The sequence below is a fragment of the Mesoplodon mirus genome (genome assembly GCF_964341445.2).
Source record: "Mesoplodon mirus genome assembly, chromosome: 4".
In the NCBI taxonomy this organism is placed as follows: Eukaryota; Metazoa; Chordata; class Mammalia; order Artiodactyla; family Ziphiidae; genus Mesoplodon; species Mesoplodon mirus.
In genome coordinates this window covers 122,458,500-122,477,162 of record NC_138979.1, presented here as the reverse complement: position 1 = coordinate 122,477,162, position 18,663 = coordinate 122,458,500, and the positions used below count along the sequence as shown (strand labels likewise).

General features: G+C 41.4%; 1 protein-coding gene across 4 annotated transcripts in view; it reads right to left on the bottom strand.

Moving 5' to 3' along the window:
* AKAP6 (A-kinase anchoring protein 6) overlaps window positions 1–18,663 on the bottom strand; it is a 607,701-nt gene that overhangs the window by 529,944 nt on the left and 59,094 nt on the right. For 3 of the 4 annotated variants that reach the window (XM_082617945.1, XM_082617944.1, XM_082617947.1), the window contains exon 2: window positions 16,249–16,349. The exons of the other annotated variant lie outside the window; for it this stretch is intronic. The gene's annotated coding sequence lies outside the window, so the exon portion shown is untranslated. The remainder of the gene's footprint in view (window positions 1–16,248; window positions 16,350–18,663) is intronic. 4 annotated transcript variants of the gene reach the window in all.

Sequence of the window (18,663 nt, the reverse complement as noted above, 5' to 3'; positions counted from 1 at the left end):
AGAATGGACTTGAGGATACGGGGAGGGGAAGGGTAAGCTGGGAGAAGTGAGAGAGTGGCATGGACATATATACACTACCAAACGTAAAATAGACAGCTAGTGGGAAGCAGCCGCACAGCACAGGGAGATCAGCTCAGTGCTTTGTGACCACCTAGAGGGGTGGGATAGGGTGGGTTGGAGGGAGGTAGACGCAAGAGGGAAGAGATATGGGAACATATGTATATGTATAACTGATTCACTTTGTTACAAAGCAGAAACTAACACACCATTGTAAAGCAATTATACTCCAATAAAGATGTTAAAAATATTAATAAAAATAAAAAATAAATGGGAGAAAATTTGAAAGGACTATAGTCCTAACCTCCAGTATATAAAAACATAAAGTTGCTGTAATAAGAGTATGAAGAAAAGGTGACACTTTATTACAATTCTCCAGGACATTCCAGTAAAACTGAGTGAAGATTTGTTTTGGTGACCATGTCAGAAATGCTCTCTAATTAACAGCTGTTGTTTCTGCCCAACAGCCATTTCCAAAAGTTCTGAGATATCCAAAGTTTTTGTCTCTTAAGCTTCTTTTCCTTCGGGAAAGAGGATCCAAAATTACCTTTGGGAAACCACCCTCCACTATTCTCCAGTCATGTGGTTTCCATGGAATTGAATCCAACCCTAGCTACAGGGGAGTCCCTGACTGGCTTTAAAAAACAACGTATCCCATCCCTGTGGCTACACTGATTACTTCCAGAATGGCACATCAACCAGTCAGAGCCAAGGAAACATGTTTAGTCTTCCTCTGGAATTGGTAGTGAGAGTATATAAAACCACAAAGTGAGCCAGTAAAGCTGACACCCAAACGAAGCAAGCCTAGAGAATGATCATGGTGATAATATGTGAGCACTGGATCAGACCACACTGTAAGCTCAGCCTGCCTGTGTACTTTATGTGAACTAATACATTCTCATCTTACTTAAGGCACTTTAGGTTGGCTTTTCTAGTGCTTGCAATCTAGAGAATCCTAATGGACATGCCCTGCTTGCCCTGTCCTTACTCTCCTCCAGGCTGAAGTAGGCTGGGTCCCAGGAGCAGTGGGTCTCCCTACCTTAAGCCTCTCTATAAGGCTGCTGGAATTTCTCTGGCAGGTCTCCACAGTCATTCTATCAGCAATGAAGGTCCTGAGAGAGTTCCCTTTGACCTATGATTAAGGGCTCCGGCTTACAACCTGCCCTCCCTGCATCTGTCTCCTATGGCAGGAAGGCAAAATGCCCAATATGAGATAGAGGGGGAAATCCCTGGGCTTGAAACTCAGTTATTGATGCAATAACAGATTTCAGCTGTCTCCCTTTCTTTTACCACTTTGTCATATCACAGCTACTCAAAACCAAGAAAAGGAAACCTCAGTGGCTCAGTGGAATTACGGAGACAGAGAGTACAAGCCCTGAAGACAGAAGGGCAGTTTTGACTCTTTCCACACTGCCCTGCAGCCAAGATTAAGTGGCCATGGCCCTTCCCTCAGTTCTCCATCACAGGTCTCCAGCACACAGCTACACCCTGTGGTCATAGGATGCTATGGACTGAACTGTGTCCCCCAAAATCTGTATGTTGAAGCCCTAATCACCCCCCTCCCCAATATGACTGCATTTGGAGTTAGGGCCTATCAGGAGGTAATAAAGGTTAAATGAGGTCATAAGGGTGGGTCCTAAACCGATGGGACTTATAAAAGAGGTAGAGACATAGAGCTCTTGCTCTCTCCCCCCACACACAAGCACCAAGGAAAGGCCATGTGAAGACACAGTGAGAAGGCGTCTGTCTACGAGCCAGGAAAAGAGTTCTCGCCGGAAACCAAATCAGCCAGAACCTTTATCTTGAACTTCTAGCCCCCAGAATCGTAAGAAAATAAATTTCTGTTGTTTAAGCCACCTAGTCTATGATATTTTGCTATAGCAGCCTGAGCAGACTAATAAACAGGAGGTTACAGTTACCTAAAGCCAGTAGGAGCAAACTGTGTGATAAGGTTGTGCAAAAAGCTAATGCAATCTTTACTTAAGAAAATAATAATGTACTGTTGACGGACAGTAACTGTCATGTTTTATTCTACCACACATAAAAAGAAACAGTCAGAGGGCCAACTAGGACGAGTTGGCCAATGAGTCACCACTGAGGGAAACTGAAGTTGCTGGCTTGCAAAAGAGGACATAGTGGTTTTCAAATACCAAAGAGGTGTCATGCTGAAGAGTGAGCTAACCTTGTTCTCGTACTCAAAAACTAGAAGATCAATGGAGAAAGAAAAGGTAAAGCTGGTTTCAGTTTAACGTTACAAAGCGCTCACAAAGAGTTGCCCAGCAAATGAAAGGGTTGCCTCCTTGGGCCGTGGAACACCTTATTACTGAAGATAAACAAGCAGAGGCTGAATAAGCATCTCTCAGAAATATCAAGCAAGTATTTCACACTGTGGGGCATAAGGTTGAACTATAAAACCTCTATCTCTTCCTCCAACTCTATGATCTTATGACGCTATAACTAATAGCATAGTAATTAAGAACCAGACTCCTGGTTTCAAAACCCAACTCTGTCACTTACAAACTGTGTGACTCTGAACAAGTTACTTCCTCATCTGCAAAATTAGGGCACCAAGAGTAACTTCTTCACCTTGTGGTGGTGACATCAGTTAATATATGTAGAGAACCTAGAATAGCACCTAGCCCATGGTAAGCCCCAAGTAAACAAAAGCCTTTGTTATTTATTTTTATTTTTTTTTTTTTTTGCGGTACGCGGGCCTCTCACTGTTGTGGCCTCTCCTGTTGTGGAGCACAGGCTCCAGACGTGCAGGCTCAGCGGCCATGCTCACAGGCCCAGCTGCTCCGCGGCATGTGGGATCTTCCCGGACCGGGGCACGAACCCGTGCCCCCTGCATCGGCAGACGGACTCTCAACCACTGTGCCACCAGGGAAGCCCAAGCCTTTGTTATTGATAGCTGAGTGACAGCTTTGTTCTCAGCCCCATTATAACAAAAGCAGGATGTAAAAATATGTGCATGGTCCTGGTTCTCAAGACTAATATATAAAAGTAGGAGCAAACAATGATAGCTACCAAGTTTTGAGTTCCTACTACAAATTGAACACTTTATATACATCATCTCTAACCTTCCAACAATCAGCAAAATAGTCATTACCATTCCCAATTAAAATGACAGAACCCAAAATTAAGATTAAGTCATTTGCAGCTAGTCACAAGGTGATAAGAGGATTCAAATCCACTTTTACCAGGCTCCAAAGTGTAGGCTTTTTCCATTCTATCAGCCATCTCAAAACTAGTCTGTTCCTTTCAATTACCTAATTTCATCACTGCCAAACCCTATGGGGTAAATAGAGTAGACAGTATGGTGTGTAAGTTGTACGTATAGGCTCTGGAGTCAGGATCAAAATGGTGACTCTGTGTTACTAGCTATGTTCTTTAACTCAGGTCACAGCTCCTTAATGATAAAATGAAGAGGACATTAACAGTACCTATATGTGTTTAGAAAGTACCTGGCTAATCATTATAAGGTATTAACCATTATTATCATTCCCATTGATACATAAAAGAAACTGAAGCAAATCAGCCAAAGAACCTAGACAATAAATCAGGTTTCTTGTTTGTCAACCATTTTTCTACTAGGTCATATAGTTGTACTGATATGACATGTTAGTGTTTTTCTTCTGAAAGACTGCATATCATATTTCCACAAACTTGAATATTCCTAACACTGATCTCTTAGTCAAAATGATTATGTTTCTGCTACCTCTGCAAAGCTCAACTATCCAATACGTTTTTTGCTAATGATTCAATCCTTAACCATAACAAATTAGGCACTGATCATCCCTCTTCTGCCCACGCCCTCCCCACATCACTCAGTAAAAGAAGGCGCCCCTGGGGCTTCCCTGGTGGCGCAGTGGTTGAGAGTCCGCCTGCCGATGCAGGGGACACGGGTTCGTGCCCCGATCCCGGAAGATCCCACATGCCGCGGAGCGGCTGGGCCCGCGAGCCATGGCCGCGGAGCCTGTGTGTCCGGAGCCTGTGCTCCGCAACGGGAGAGGCCACAGCAGTGAGAGGCCCGCGTACAGAAAAAAAAAAAAAAAAAAAAAAAAAGAAGGCGCCCCTGGTCCTATGTGCCAGGCGCCCCTGCTCCTATGTCCCAGCCACAGCTGCCACAAGCAAGAACACTGCCGGACCTCAGCCTTTGAGCTTCCTGCGCTGCTACAAATCCCAGTGTGTAGCTGCTACAGAAATGCTACTTGCCTCACATCTGGCTTCCATTTGCTTTACCAAATGGTCATGTTTTCACTTTGTGATCCTTCCAATGACCCATGCTAGACTTCCGAACAAACCCACCATGGGCAAGCATTTCCTCTTGGAGAAACTCCTTGCCAGCCCAACACTAATTATTGTTTTTTCCTTGTTATAGCCCCTGATGGTGACAAAGGAACACTCATGCCCCTCTCCTATTGTGGGTTGGAGACCAAAACAACAGCCCTGGAATTAAAATTTAAACAAAAAAAAAAAAAAGAGAGAGAGGCAACTAGAGAGTGACAGTGCCTATTCCCCTCTCTCTCCCTCACTCGCAAATTAGGCCTCTGACCCACACTCTCACACGGATAATGGGGTTTCTACCAGCCTGAGGATCCCGATTCCATGCCAAATACGGCTCCCCCATATGGCAAAAAAAGGTTGCATCCATGGGACAGCTGCTGAGCTGAGACTAAATCCTGTTTGGAGCACTTATGGCTGAGAGGGTGTCACCTCCAAGATGTTAAGGGCTCCATCTCTCCCTCCCAGCCTGCCCATTAGGCTTAGAAGCAGGCATACAGCATAATCACCCGTGCCTCTCCTGGGTCCCTGAGGGGAGCCCCCTCCTCAGGGTGGAGCGTCTGTCATATGGCTACCAAGCAGCTGGTTTTAAGCAGATTTTTTTGAGAGGTGAAATGGTGCCAGTGTTGTACTGTTTCCCTTCCCTGTGGGCATTCATCAGAGTAAATGACGAGAGTAGATTAGCCCTTTAAGAATCTGAGTCCCACTTGGCTAAAATAGATTATTTGGATCCAGGGTGTTGAACTTCACATACTAGGAATCCCTTCTAGTGTTAAAGTGAAGGGGAGTTCGAGTTGTTTTTCAGAGTTTATATTGTTGTCTGATTGTCTGATTGCCCCCCTACACATCTATACACACTCACACACACACACAATACATTCACAAACATTTTGCAACAGAAAGTTGGTTTCATTCTTTTCCTTATCATTTCTCCATGTCCTTGTTAGTGATGTGGAAACATTTTGTACTTCGAATTCAGCTTGGTGAGTGTTAAAGCTAAATCGGCAAGAGGCTGGGCAATACTAAGGTCAAAAAGGCCATCTCCTCCCCCAGCACCAGAAAATGCCAGAACTGGAGAATTGGGAAGGCAGTCTGTTTGGGGACAGACACAAAAGCAGAAAACAAACCCAGGAAAAAAGTGACATTATCCAATGATATGAACAAAGAAAGAGGAGAAGGAAGGTTTAGAGAGGGGCAAAAAGATTGATGAGAGATGCAGGAAGAAATGAACATTTATTAAGGATCTACCATGTACTAAAACTTTATGATTCCATTTTTATGCCCACAAGGACCTTGTAAGAAAGAAGGCACCCCATTTTTTTACAGACAAGTAACTTGTCTGACATTGTCTAGTAGCTAGTAAGTGTGATACAGCACCTAAATCCAAGTTAGAATCCAAAACCCCATGTTTTTAAATGCATCAATCTGTCTCTGTTAAGTCTAAATGACTGTGTTCATGTTTAACCACAAATAATGACTGTAACTACGGACACATAAAGTGTTAACATTAGAGGAAGCTAGGTGAAGGATATATGGGAACTCTCTGTACTATCACTGAAACTCTTCTGTAAGTCTAACATTATTTCCAAATAGAATTTTTTAAAATGAGTGTAACTGCATTTCACAGAGCACATGTAACCCAGACAAGGAGCTAGCGATGCCCTGGATTAAGAGCCCAGTGATTCAAGGATCAATAACCAAGCTTCACATGATTTACTCACTGTCCTTTTGACCTCAGATGCTAATGAGCCCAAATGTTGCTTCTTACTAAAATGAAGTAATTACTTTAAAAGTTGCTGTCAATCTGAAGAAACAATATTCAATTTGGCTGTACCCTGTTAATGTTGCTAATTTAAGCACAGTATTAAAAACTGCCATTACCCACAGTTTCACGTGCTTCTAATGATTATACCTCACATTTTCAGAATAGACGCCCAAGAGTCTCATTCATATTATAAGCAACTAAATAAAGTAAAATATTTTAGGCTTTTAGGTGATAATGCCTACTACTATTCTAATGATTGGTAACTCAATCATTTAGTTACAAAAATAATGCCTTTAGTTGTAAAAGTTCTATATGTTGACCTGGCATCATCTTTTCAGATATTTATTAGACAAGAAAGAGGACCCAGATCCTTCAGAGGACACAATCAGGCAAAAGAGAGTGACAGCCATCTAACCTTGCTTCTACTTTTCCTGCTACCACCTTTTGTGTTTCTAAAGGGGTATTTCAGAGTCCTGCCTTTCTTTTGGGTGTGCTCTCCTTTGACCCTCCTTGTGGTACTCCTGGGTCTCTCAGTCTTGACACCCTATCCTGGCTGAGAGGCAGGCATGTAAACAATCTACATCTGACCCTCTCCACCAGGAAACGGAATATTGGGCAAGGGAGGAACAGATAGAAGATGAATGGAGCTGAATCATTCTGATGGCCGCTAAAGAGACTTTCCATGAGCTACTCCGACTGAGATCCCATGGCTTCTATACTTGTGAGATCTAATTTTCTGTTATTGTGTGAGCTAGGCAAATCTATTCAATAAATTTTTTTTATTTTACTAGAAGTTAGTCAGTTTCTGTTACAAGCAAACTTAGAGGATCAGAACATTGTATCTGGAAGGCATCTTAGAAATGACTTAACAACAATGCTCCCTTACCTCCAGCCACTATGTTGCAGTTGAAGAAAGTGAGTATTTTAATTTGTGTTTAGTCTTGCTACATGGAAAGTCAATTTTTTGTCCTTGAAACTAACAGCACTCCAATGTAAACAGTGTCTGAGGGCTTGCCCATAAATATTTCATAGGATATTGCTATTTAAAAAAAAGAAACAAAACTTGCTTTAAAGAGTTACTGATGCCATGAACTAGCTCTGCCTATAAATGGAGACCTAACAACATAGAATATTAATACTTCTACAGTATTTCCTATCATGGAAATAAGTTAAAGTAGACTGAAAGCACCTCTGAACTCTTTTTAAAGTAGCTCATTTAAATAAGATATTAGAAGAGACACTGCTGTAGCAAAAAAAAATAAAATTAAATTAAAAAACTCAGTGGCTTAGAACATAAAAAGTTTACTTTTTGTTCATAGCGCAGTCCAATGTGGGTCATTAGAGGGACTCTGCTCCACAAAGTTATTTAGGACTCAGGTTCTAAATAAACTCAGGAAGAACTCAGGTTCTTCCATCTTGTTATTCTGATCTTCTTTAGTCTTTGAATCTCTCCATTCAGCAGACAAATGGAGAAGAGAATAGGGCTTGGCGATAGGAGACTTTTATAGGTCAGGCCTGAAGGAGGAGCATAAGAGGTTGAGAAATGAGGTCTAGCTTTGTGCCCGGGAAGGAAAGAACACATTTATTAGTGAGTTCCAGTGGGCTCTACCACAAGCAGCAAATTCCTGGACTTGAAAGAAAATTAAAAATCTGACAGTAATTTCTTTAGTGTAATTTATGTCTATCTAAATACAGAGATTGCCCTACCTGAATAATTAGCTACACACAGATATGATGTGAAAATACTTCATTTTACAATGACACAAGAAAAGCACTAAAATTATCTAAGTAATCAAGATATGCAAGATTTCGTATTAAAAAATGAAAGCAAAAAATTTACTAGGATATAAAAAAGTTGAATGATTAGGCCTCAGATGGAAAAAGGGGCTATTTCCATAGAACTAGTTTGGTTTTGCCCGCCCTGTGGTCAATATAATCATATCAGTAAAAGGGGGAAGGAAGAGAAGGCAGAGAACCAAGACTACAGAAACTCTAGTGTAAATGGTCAGGAAATGACCAAACTGCGATTTTCTTTGATGGAACGTGATCTATGGAAACACAGTTCTGGAATTAAGGAGCAGAGAAGGACCCTTCTGGGCAGAACTTTCTGTCTTCTGCTGGACTCTCGCTATCTTCCTACTCCATTTCCATTGTCAGGTGGGCTGCCGCCACAGCAGAACCGGCTCCAGATATTCCTGATGTCATTATCTGCTATGTGACTCATCCTGCCTGCTACCTTCGAATTAATGAGATTCTTGTCCTCAGTCTTGTGTCCTTCCTTGGGTTTCTCCTGGGCCACAGTGAGGGCGAGAGCATCCCCACAAAGGGGGCCTCAGGTTCACAGGGAAGAGCAGCAAAGAACAGTTCTCTTTCCTAAACATCCCTCAGAGTACAGAGTACAGTTGCCAGGGGGCACACAGGGTTCCTCACCCAAATATGGCCACTGGCTCTGGTCATCTCCAAGATCTCAGGTCTGGGGTATCCACAGTAAATCCCCAAGGTCTGAGTGCCTCACTCCTGGCACACCCACCCACCCACCTGGACGAATAAAGCCCCTCAATTCCCTTGTTTCCTAATGATTATCCGTACCACAGTGGCTTAGAGGAAGGAGGGGGTAGGTGGAGGGAGGGCAGGCCTAGCCAGCAGGCCTGCTTCGGAGGCAGCCAGCGGGCTGGGCTGGCAGGCTGCTGAGAGCCTGCTGCTTCCCACAGGGGGTTTTGCTCACCAGATCAGAGTGACACTCGAGAAGGCAGCAGCTGTGGCCAGAGACATCTCCTCTAACTCCTTCTTAGCTAATGAACTGGAAGGATCCAGAGGGAGCCAGGAAAGAATGGCTCCCCTGGGGTGTGCAGGGAGGCCTATCCTTCCATGAATTTTACATTTTTAATTAGGCTTGCTGGTTCGGTCAGGATACGACTTTTGAGACAAAATATCATACTGAGAAGGGAGGCCCAAGTCTTCATACATCAGGTCTCTTAGGATCACAGACTCAATACTTGCCCTGACTGGGCCTCCTGACTTGTTTTGAAGGGGTGAAGAGGAAAGAAACAGGGTATTTTTAAAGTATGTTTTCTATTTCAAAAGGAACACGTGATAATTATTAAAAATTGAAACAGTTTTGAAATACAAAACAAAAAAAGAAAATGTGGCCCATAGACCTATCTCCCCAGAGGATAACAATTTAGTGTTTTTATTTAGCTTTCTTATAGACATACAAAGATACCTGTGTGCTATTTGTACATAAATGTAGATATTTAAGATGAAAATTTGATCGTATTATACACTCTTTGTCTCTTGCTTTTTTACAGTTGCTGTAGTTCCAGTTGCTGAGATAGATCTATCTCATTTGCTTTAACAGCTGAATAGTGTTCCATTTTAAGTTTATGCCTTTATTTCACCAATCTTTTACTGAGTAGTATCACTGCATACTTTTCAGAGTATTTTAGTAGAATAAATTCCTGATATAGTGATTACTAGATATTCTAGTTTACTGTATTTTTTTTATTTTAGTAGCTTTTAATAGACATTGCCAAGTTGTAACTTTTTTGTTGTTGTTGTTCATTATAAATAAGCTTCCAAAACAAATTTAAGGCGAGTTGTTTGAATGATTTGGCCATGAAACAAAGCTACCAGAAAAGTTCCTGCCTAGATAAATTAACTGTTTTCAAAATCTAGGAGTGTGGCTATGGAAATAGTTGGCAAAGAATTCACCGAAGATAGACAAAGCTGTGAACAGACAAGTCATTTGAACAATTTTACATTCAATTTCCAATCCTGGAAATTATACACAATTGTACAACATTAACTTCTTTTAAAGTAAAAATCTTGAATCTCTTCATGTTTCTACAAGAAAGTCAGTCCTGGGTAGTTTGGAAACTAGAAATGAAACAGGGTCTATAAGGAAAGAGTCTAATACCCAGTGCCACAGTCCTCATGGCATGAAGGGGTGGAGTGAGGAAAGTCCCTGGCCTGACACACACTTCTCTTAAGTAGATGCTAGATGTCCCTGCCCTGAACACTGGATTGGGGTATCAATGGTACCTCTGTCCTTGCATGTAACAGATGGAGAAGAGAAACCAAAAGAGTTACCCCCAAACTGCTGCTTTTGGGGTCACAATTCTTCAACTCACATAAAATCCATCTCTTTCTGTCTCCCCAACTTCCCTTGCCCCATAAACAATGAAGCAGGTCTGTATCCTCACTTTCCTAAGTCACTGTTGAACCCCATTCCCCAATACACACTAGCCTGAATTCAATCCCAAATTGGTGTGTGTGACTAACAGAGGTCGGCATGGGAGCTTTTGACGTCACTGGAGACAAATGTCAAAAGGGAAGAAGAAATGGGCATGTCCATTCTTATCTAAACATGCTTCAGTCTTTGTAGAATATAAAAAGTGCTAGCTTGTGTCTGAATAAGAGGGAAACAGAATAAAGTAACACGTTTTATGGACATGTTTGAAAAATAGCAATATGAATTCATATGGCCTTAAAATATTTACTTCTTCTATCTACAAGTTAAATTTTGTTAAGTGTGATTCAAAATTAATGACTACTGATTGTATCAAAGGCCTGTGTAATTGAAGACAACAGAACAAAAAATCAAAGAGGACAAGGAAAGGAAACCTCTAAGAGTGAATAGACTAATTTTGAAAAAGATGATTTGGGTAGTCAGTTCTTTTCTTCATTCTCAAATTCTAAATATGATACAAAGAATTAAGAAGCTCTCTGGAGTTGAAATAAGAATTATACGAGAATGCTGGGACTTGTCTGGTGGTGTAGTGGTTAAGAATCCACCTGCCAATGCTGGGGACACGGGTTCGATCCCTGGTCCGGGAAGATCCCACATGCTGCAGGGCAACTAAGTCCATGTGCTGCAACTACTGAGCTTGCTCTCTAGAGCCTGAGAGCCACAACTACTGAGCCCACGCGCCACAACTACTGAAGCCTTCATGCCTAGAGCCTGTGCTCCGCAACAAGAGAAGCCACTGTAATGAGAAGCCTGTGCACCACTACGAAGAGTAGCTCCCACTCGCCGCAACTACAGAAAACCCACGGGCAGCAATGAAGACCCAACGCAGCCAAAAACAAATAATATATATAAATAAAATAAGTTAATTAAAAAAAAAGAATTATATGAGAATGCTGATAATAATGGTTGCAATAATGCCATCATCAGACAATATCACCATAAAATGCCAATATAATAGTTCATGTATGTAAATACACACCTTATAAGTAATTCCCTTTTAAAAAAGGAAAAAGGAAAAAAGAAAGAAAAGCACCGTTTTTTCACCATGCCCTTTTAACGTAGAATTATTATTCTTAATGTAGAGTCAGATTAGATAATCACTCTACCTAACAGGAAAATGTATAAGCATGAGTCCACATGTGCATATGTGTGTGTATATACACACATACAGACATCCTGCTGTTTCATGTAATTTTAAATCAGTGTGTTCAAGTGTATATCTTACGGTATGTTAATAACAAACTTTATGAAGGAAACCTAAGCTTACTAGATCAGTCTTAATTTTTTAATTAAACAACAACAACAAAAATGGGCTTCAGAATCACATAGAACTGTGTTCAAATCCTGGCTCCACCATTTACAATTCAGAGAACTTGAGATAAATAAATGACCACTCTAAGGCACGGTTTCCTCCACTGTACATGGAGTTACTCCCCCACAGGGCTGTAGTGTGAATTAGTGAGATGAGAACACATACATGCACCAGACAAATTCTGAGGATTCAGTAAATTTGATTATCTTCCCTTTAATTCAAACATGAATAATTTATGCAAAATTCTTCCTAAGCTATACATGGTACTGTTATTAATAAACAACAACAGTTAATAAAGTTACAAAACATAATTTTCCATTTTTTACTAATATTTATCTCATGAGACCATTACTGCTAGTTAAGTATATAGCCACTTAGCCTTAAATACTATAATTGGCATTTACCAAGAGAATTTATACTGAGGATATCAAAACTCCTCTCTAACCTTTCAATCCAGTGACCAAAAAGAAATGCCAAACCTAAAATGAACTGTAACCAGGACTGTTAAAGGATAATATATGGCTCCTGCTTATTGAAGAGAAACAAATGTCTCAGAGAGTTTGTTTTTAAATCACTCATAAGCACAGCAAAGGAAAGGTAAAACAAAGGGAACCACCTGACATAATACCTGAAATATACTACCCTTTTCCCCTTTCTGCTGCCAGAAAACAAAGCCCTTAAAATACAGGCCTCTAATCGATGCACATTACCTATTCTAATGTTTAAATTTGCCAGTGTTCCTAAATGGGAAAAAGTTCAAATGTAGGGAAGAAAAGTCAGTAGTAGCAACAAATCCTGAGTAGATTAAATACTGGAATCCAAGTAAGATTCAGTCCATGTTAAAGAAACAGACAATCAGGGCTTCCCTGGTGGCGCAGTGGTTGAGAGTCCGCCTGCCGATGCAGGGGACACGGGTTCATGCCTCAGTCCGGGAAGATCCCACGTGCCGCGGAGCGGCTGGGCCCGTGAGCCATGACTGCTGAGCCTGCGTGTCCGGAGCCTGTGCTCCGCAACGGAAGAGGCCACAACAGTGAGAGGCCCGCGTACCGCAAAAAAAAAAAAAAAAAAGAGAGACAATCAGAATTCAAATGGGTTCAGTCCATCCTTGTGGGATCCCACTTATGCTTATGGTTCCAGTTTGCTCTTGCTCTCCTGCACTGGCTACTTTACAGCCATCTTCCCTTCCCTGCCTGCTCTGTGTCCACAAGCTCCAACTTCAAATGTGAAGATGACAGCATTATAGAGACTGCTTGACCAGCTCCCACAGTTACATAAGGTCACACCCCTACAATAAATCCCTGTGTGTCTGTATGTGTACGTATATATATACGTACATATATGAAGGGATTTGTTACAGGTATGAGACTTTATATTATTGTGGGAGCTGGGGATATATATATCTGATGAACCCTTACAGATACACACCCATATACTTAATATGTTGATACTTCTCTTGCTTTTCTCTGTGCTCTCTTCAACATAGAAGGGAAAAGGCAAAAATAATTTTAAAACATCCCCCCCACTTCAGTTAACTAGGTCATAACTAAAAGCCATTACATGGTGACATTATAGGATAAAGAACACCCAAAAGCCATTTTCTATCTCTTTCTTGTTAGCAGAAACCCAATTTGATTCAGGCGTCAGAGGCCTGCTTGCCTCCTGGAAGGCTGGGCCTTCCTCGGCCCCAGAGGATGCATCTTGAGTAGCCCAAGCCAATCGTGGTCAGTTATTTTCCTTCCCAGTGATTGGGGTAGGAATGGGCATGTGACATAATTCTGGCCAGTTGATGAGGGAAATATGTTGGGTGCAAAGAGGTTTTAGGAAATTTCCCCCCTCCTTCTTACAAGGGGACATGCAAAAGAGATGACCCTTCTCACATCTTTGGATGTTGTTTTGCTGGAAGATGGTTTCTGGAGCTGCTGTAGCCCTTATGGTAGGCAGGATAATGCCCTCCAAATATGTCCATATCCCAATCCTCAGAACCTGTAAATATGTTAGGTTACATGGCAAAGGGGAATTAAGGTTGCAGATAGAGTTAAAATTGCTAACCCTTAAAATAGATTATCTTGGTTTATCCTGGTGGGCCCAATGTAATTCCAAGAGTTCTTAGAAATGAAAGAGGCAGGCAGAAGAGGCGAGTTGAAGGGAGATGTGACTATGGAATAAAGGCACAGAGATGCAACGTTGCTGACTTTGAAGATGGAGGAAGGCGGCCAGAGTCCAAGGAAAGTGAGCAGTCTAGTTGCTGGAAAGGCAGAGAAATGGATTTTCCACGAGAGCCTCCAGAAGGCAAAGAAGCCCTGCTAACATCTTAATTTTAGCCAAGTGAGACTCAGGTGGCACATGTGACCTACAGAACTGTAAGATAACAAATTTGTGCTAATAAGCAGCAATAAGAAATTAATAGAGCCCTCTTTGACTATAATGCTAATACACTTGAACTCAAGAAATCAATGGCAGGAGTAGGAGAACTCTGGCTTCCCCCTGGAGTTTTAGTTAACTCAAACCCAGTATGTTCAAAATAATTAGTAAAACAAATGCAGAGCATGTTACTAGCCCAGTGTAACACTCCTACTGAACTTGTCACTTATGGATTGCCGTGTCCTGTTCTCAGCATCATGTTTAAAGAGGAACAGTTGCAACTAGAGCATTCACGTGATACAACAGAAACAGCCAAGAACCCTGAGGATGCTCACCTTAGAGGAGACTTGAAGACTACAAACCTTACGAGGCTGGGATGTGTAAGTGGGAATGAGACTGTTCTCTATGGGACAGATTAGAATCCATGGGTAGAAACAGAGGAATCAAGTTTCATCACAATATATGGAAGAGCTTTTTATCATTCAGAGACGATCACTGATGGAGGGTGTTGCCTTTGCATGTACAGCACTTGATGTCACTGGAAGAGAGTCCTAGATAGAGTGGGTCTCATTCTCTTCTAAAGTCCCATCTAAATCTAAGGCTTTATGGGTTTATTTTTTAAGTGAGAGTTTTAGAAAGTAGTACAATGCTTACCATACAGGAGGCACTTAACTCACTTGAGTGAGTTGGGTTTGGAGGCATAGGACACAGACTGCAAAATTCATCTACTTCACAGCTTGCTCATGTTGTTAATGCTTTAATAGGCATATCTGGCCTGTAGAAACAGGCCTGAAAACACTAGCAGTACAATTATCACTCAGAATTATCAGTAAGAATTAGTGTCCAGATAATACAATTGGTTCTTTTCACCCTAGTCTTTCCACAACTCACAGAGAGGAACAGAATTTATTTTGTTACTCCTCAGGTGGTTTCCAAGCAGTGGTCATAACATTTCTAGCTATTCATCATTCCACGCAATCTTTCAGTAAAGACAAAACAATGAACTGCTTAACAAGCAGTATTTGGTGGTGATGAGGGTGAATAGTATCTTTGTATTTGCCTCAATGTTAGGACCCTTTTCAGGACTGCCATCTGGACTAAACCAAATGACAATGCTGATTTCTTGCTGGCCCAGTCTCCATGCCTTATTTTGCCCCTTTGGTTTCTCCAAAATCCAAGGCTTGTCTGACTCAGAATCAAAGTAAGTGGCTGGTTACTAAAAAGGTTTTTGGAGTTTTGTTTGGTTGGTTGGGTTCTGTTGTTGTTGTTGTTTTGGGTCCAGGCATTACCCTTAATTCCCTTAGGTTAAATACTACATTGCCCTTTCCTATTTCTCTAAAAATGCATATAGTTCTAGTTCAGAATGGGAGTGAGGAAGTCACACATTGATTGCTTTCCTAGGCCTAGAGGGACTGGGGTATCAGAGCTCTGAGTGGTGCAAGGGGGAAAAGCGAAAAGACTAGAAAGGAGGAAAACAAAGATGCACAGCACTACCCAGAACCACAGGGAGCTCTAGGCATCTCCTGTGGTATCACACCTTGCTTAGGGACAAATTTTAGAACAAATTTGGCTGATGAGTGAACTCGCCTTAACTGTCTGCTTCCCTCACAGTGGCAGGTCCTGGTCTTGAAGCCACTTTGTATAGTGTGACTCTGTTATCCTGATTGGATCAAGAACAGGCATGAAGTCTAAGCTGGACCAATCAAAGTCCATTTACCAATAACTGAATTGAAATAGTGAAGAAGAAAGAAGGGAAAGACAGAGAAACAGGCTGAATCTCTTGGGATGCCTCATCCAGTTACCATGATGTAGCTTAGAACCTGTAGGCTGACCATATTGTACTTGCCAAAGGTCAAAGGGGCAGAGGAAACAGGCCTATGGCAAGACACACCTGATCCTAGGCCCTCCAGAGGCCTGGCTACATTCTTGCTCGGTGTTACGTGAGTCACTCGTGGTATTTTGCAAGTTATTTTTTCCTTAGCTAATCTTGACTGGAGTCTGTTACTTGCCACCACGGAATCACAATAGTACATATCTGTGGTGTCTTTTTAATGTGTCAACTTAACTAAGCTGAACCACATTTTCCAGAATTCCCTTTCCTATATATTTCTGATGAGGGTCAGCCACAAGAAATACTCTTGTGGGAGATTTGCTGGGCAGAAATGATGCAGCAACCATACTGCAGCTCACACAGGTTGCTGCTTATTTTTGCTCACTCACCTCGTTTGCATGAGGAAGCAGCTGGGCCTGCAACTTGCTCTACTTTCCCCTGGATCTTCCCAAGCTTCTCCAACTCCTGGGCCAGGTGTGTATGTTTAGCTCTGTAATGAAGAATTCGAAATGTACTTTTATCCATATATTACTTTATCCTGTTGATACCTGGCCCATCCTCCCAACCTATCGAGATCATTTTATCTGTCATTCTGTATGTTAGCTAACTAAGCTTCATTACAATCTAACGCCTGGCTGTCCTCCCCATACTCTTTATTTATACTCCTCGGGGCCCTTCCACCTTCTAGAAATCTATTAAACACCCTGAGCAAGAATGGAAGGAGATCTAATATAGTACTGTGCTGCCCCTTCCTTTTACATTTAAACAAAAGTTTCTGAAGATAATGGTAGCCCCAAGGAATGAGTTTTGCAGATATGGAAATTTCGATCAGGCCTGGTAGTGAGGTATTTGAAGGCAAAAGAGGGCCTTAAGGTAGGTGGCTGCCTCATTTGGCTACTCTTATGACAAGCTTTGGCCACCCCACAGGAGATAGGAACCCCCAGCTTCTCCCATCTCTTACACAGGGCAAACATTCCTCACCCTTTGTCTTCCTTTCTCAGAGAACTGTAAGATCCTAAGTCAGAGAAAGTGACTTGTTTCCGGCCTTAACCCCCAGATCTAGAATATGCCTGGCACAAGTAGCTACTCAGTAATAACTGTTGCTCTTTGCTGCATAAGCTTGCACAAGACCCACTTTGACATAGAGGGCTCGGGAAATCCTAGCCAACCCTAAACTGCAGCGCAAATACCACCCTCCAAATCCATAGCAGCAGACACATCACTGGCCCTAACAAAATTTGGGGGTAAAAAAAGGGAGGGAAGAAAGAAAAAAAAGGGTGATTTACTACTTTTTATCAAACCTATAATACAATTCCAATTTAAAACTAGAGACTAGTCAAATATATTATTATCCTTAAGCCCTTTTAATTCTGAGTCCTTGAAATTAATTTAAACTAAAATGCCCCACCTGAGCAAAGTGTGCATATTATGTTAACTGTTTAAGAAGGGAGAGGGAAATATGAGATTGGTAGACAGATAGATATCAAAAAATAAAAAATGGCTATCTAGGGACTTCCCTGGTGGCACAGTGGTTAAGAATCCACCTGCCAGTGCAGGGGACATGGATTCGATCCCTGGTCCAGGAAGATCCCACATACCACGGATCAACTAAGCCCATGAGCCACAACTACTGAGCCTGTGCTCTAGAGCCCGCAAGCCACAACTACTGAGCCCGCGTGCCACAACTACTGAAGCCTGTGCACCTAGAGCCCGTGCTCCACAACAAAGAGAAGCCACCACAATAAGCCCGCACACCACAACTAAGAGTAGCCCCCGCTCGCTGCAACTAGAGAAAGCCCGCATGCAGCAACGAAGACCCAATGATGAAGGCCCAACGATGAAGACCCAACGCAGCCATAAATAAATAAATAAATAAATTTATGTTAAAAAAATGTCTATCTATAGAGGGAGGAAAGGCATAAAGTGAAGAGGACAGGATAAAAGCCAAATTTCTTTACATATACTTTTGTTGATTAGACTGTGGAATCATGTAAATATTTTATATCATTATAAAACAAAATTAAATTTTAAAAAGCAATACTTTTATGCTGAATCCATACTCAAAAAGCTATATACTATATGACTCCATTCATATGACATTCTGAATAAAAGCAAAACTACATGGACAAAAAAACAGATTCAAATTGCTGGGAACTGGAGTGGGGGTTGACCATAACGGAGCTTGGGGCAATTTGGGGGGATGATAAGACTGTTCTGTATCTTGGTTTTAGTGCAGGGTACATGATTTTATGCTTTCATCAAAATATGCAGAACTATACATTAAAGAGGATAAATTTTACAGTATATACATTATACCTTATTAAAAGAAGTATAAAATATCCTTAATAATAAAAAGCAAAAAAAAAAAAAGAACCTAAATGTGTGTCTAGTTGGTGGTATAACTACCAGAAATAAATCATGCCAAGTGACTTGAAATCACAGTAATGTGTCTGGTTATTCATTCTTTTGGCATATACCCTCATTACAAAAAAGAACTTCAAACAATTCTAACATTTTCAACTAATCACATTATTAGAGTAGCATTAATAATGCTACACTTGGACTACTGTGTGTTTAGTGGGGGATAAGGAAAGTGAGTAATTGGTGTTAAGAAGAGATTTTGATGTAGAAGAAAGGTATGGATTAAGATCAATGAAATTAAGTAAAAACCCTCTTTTTTGAATTAGAAGTATCAGTATGAATTCATAATTTATTTTATGTTATATTTCTTGGGCTTCCCTGGTGGCGCAGTGGTTGAGAGTCCACCTGCCGATGCAGGGGACACGGGTTCGTGCCCCGGACCA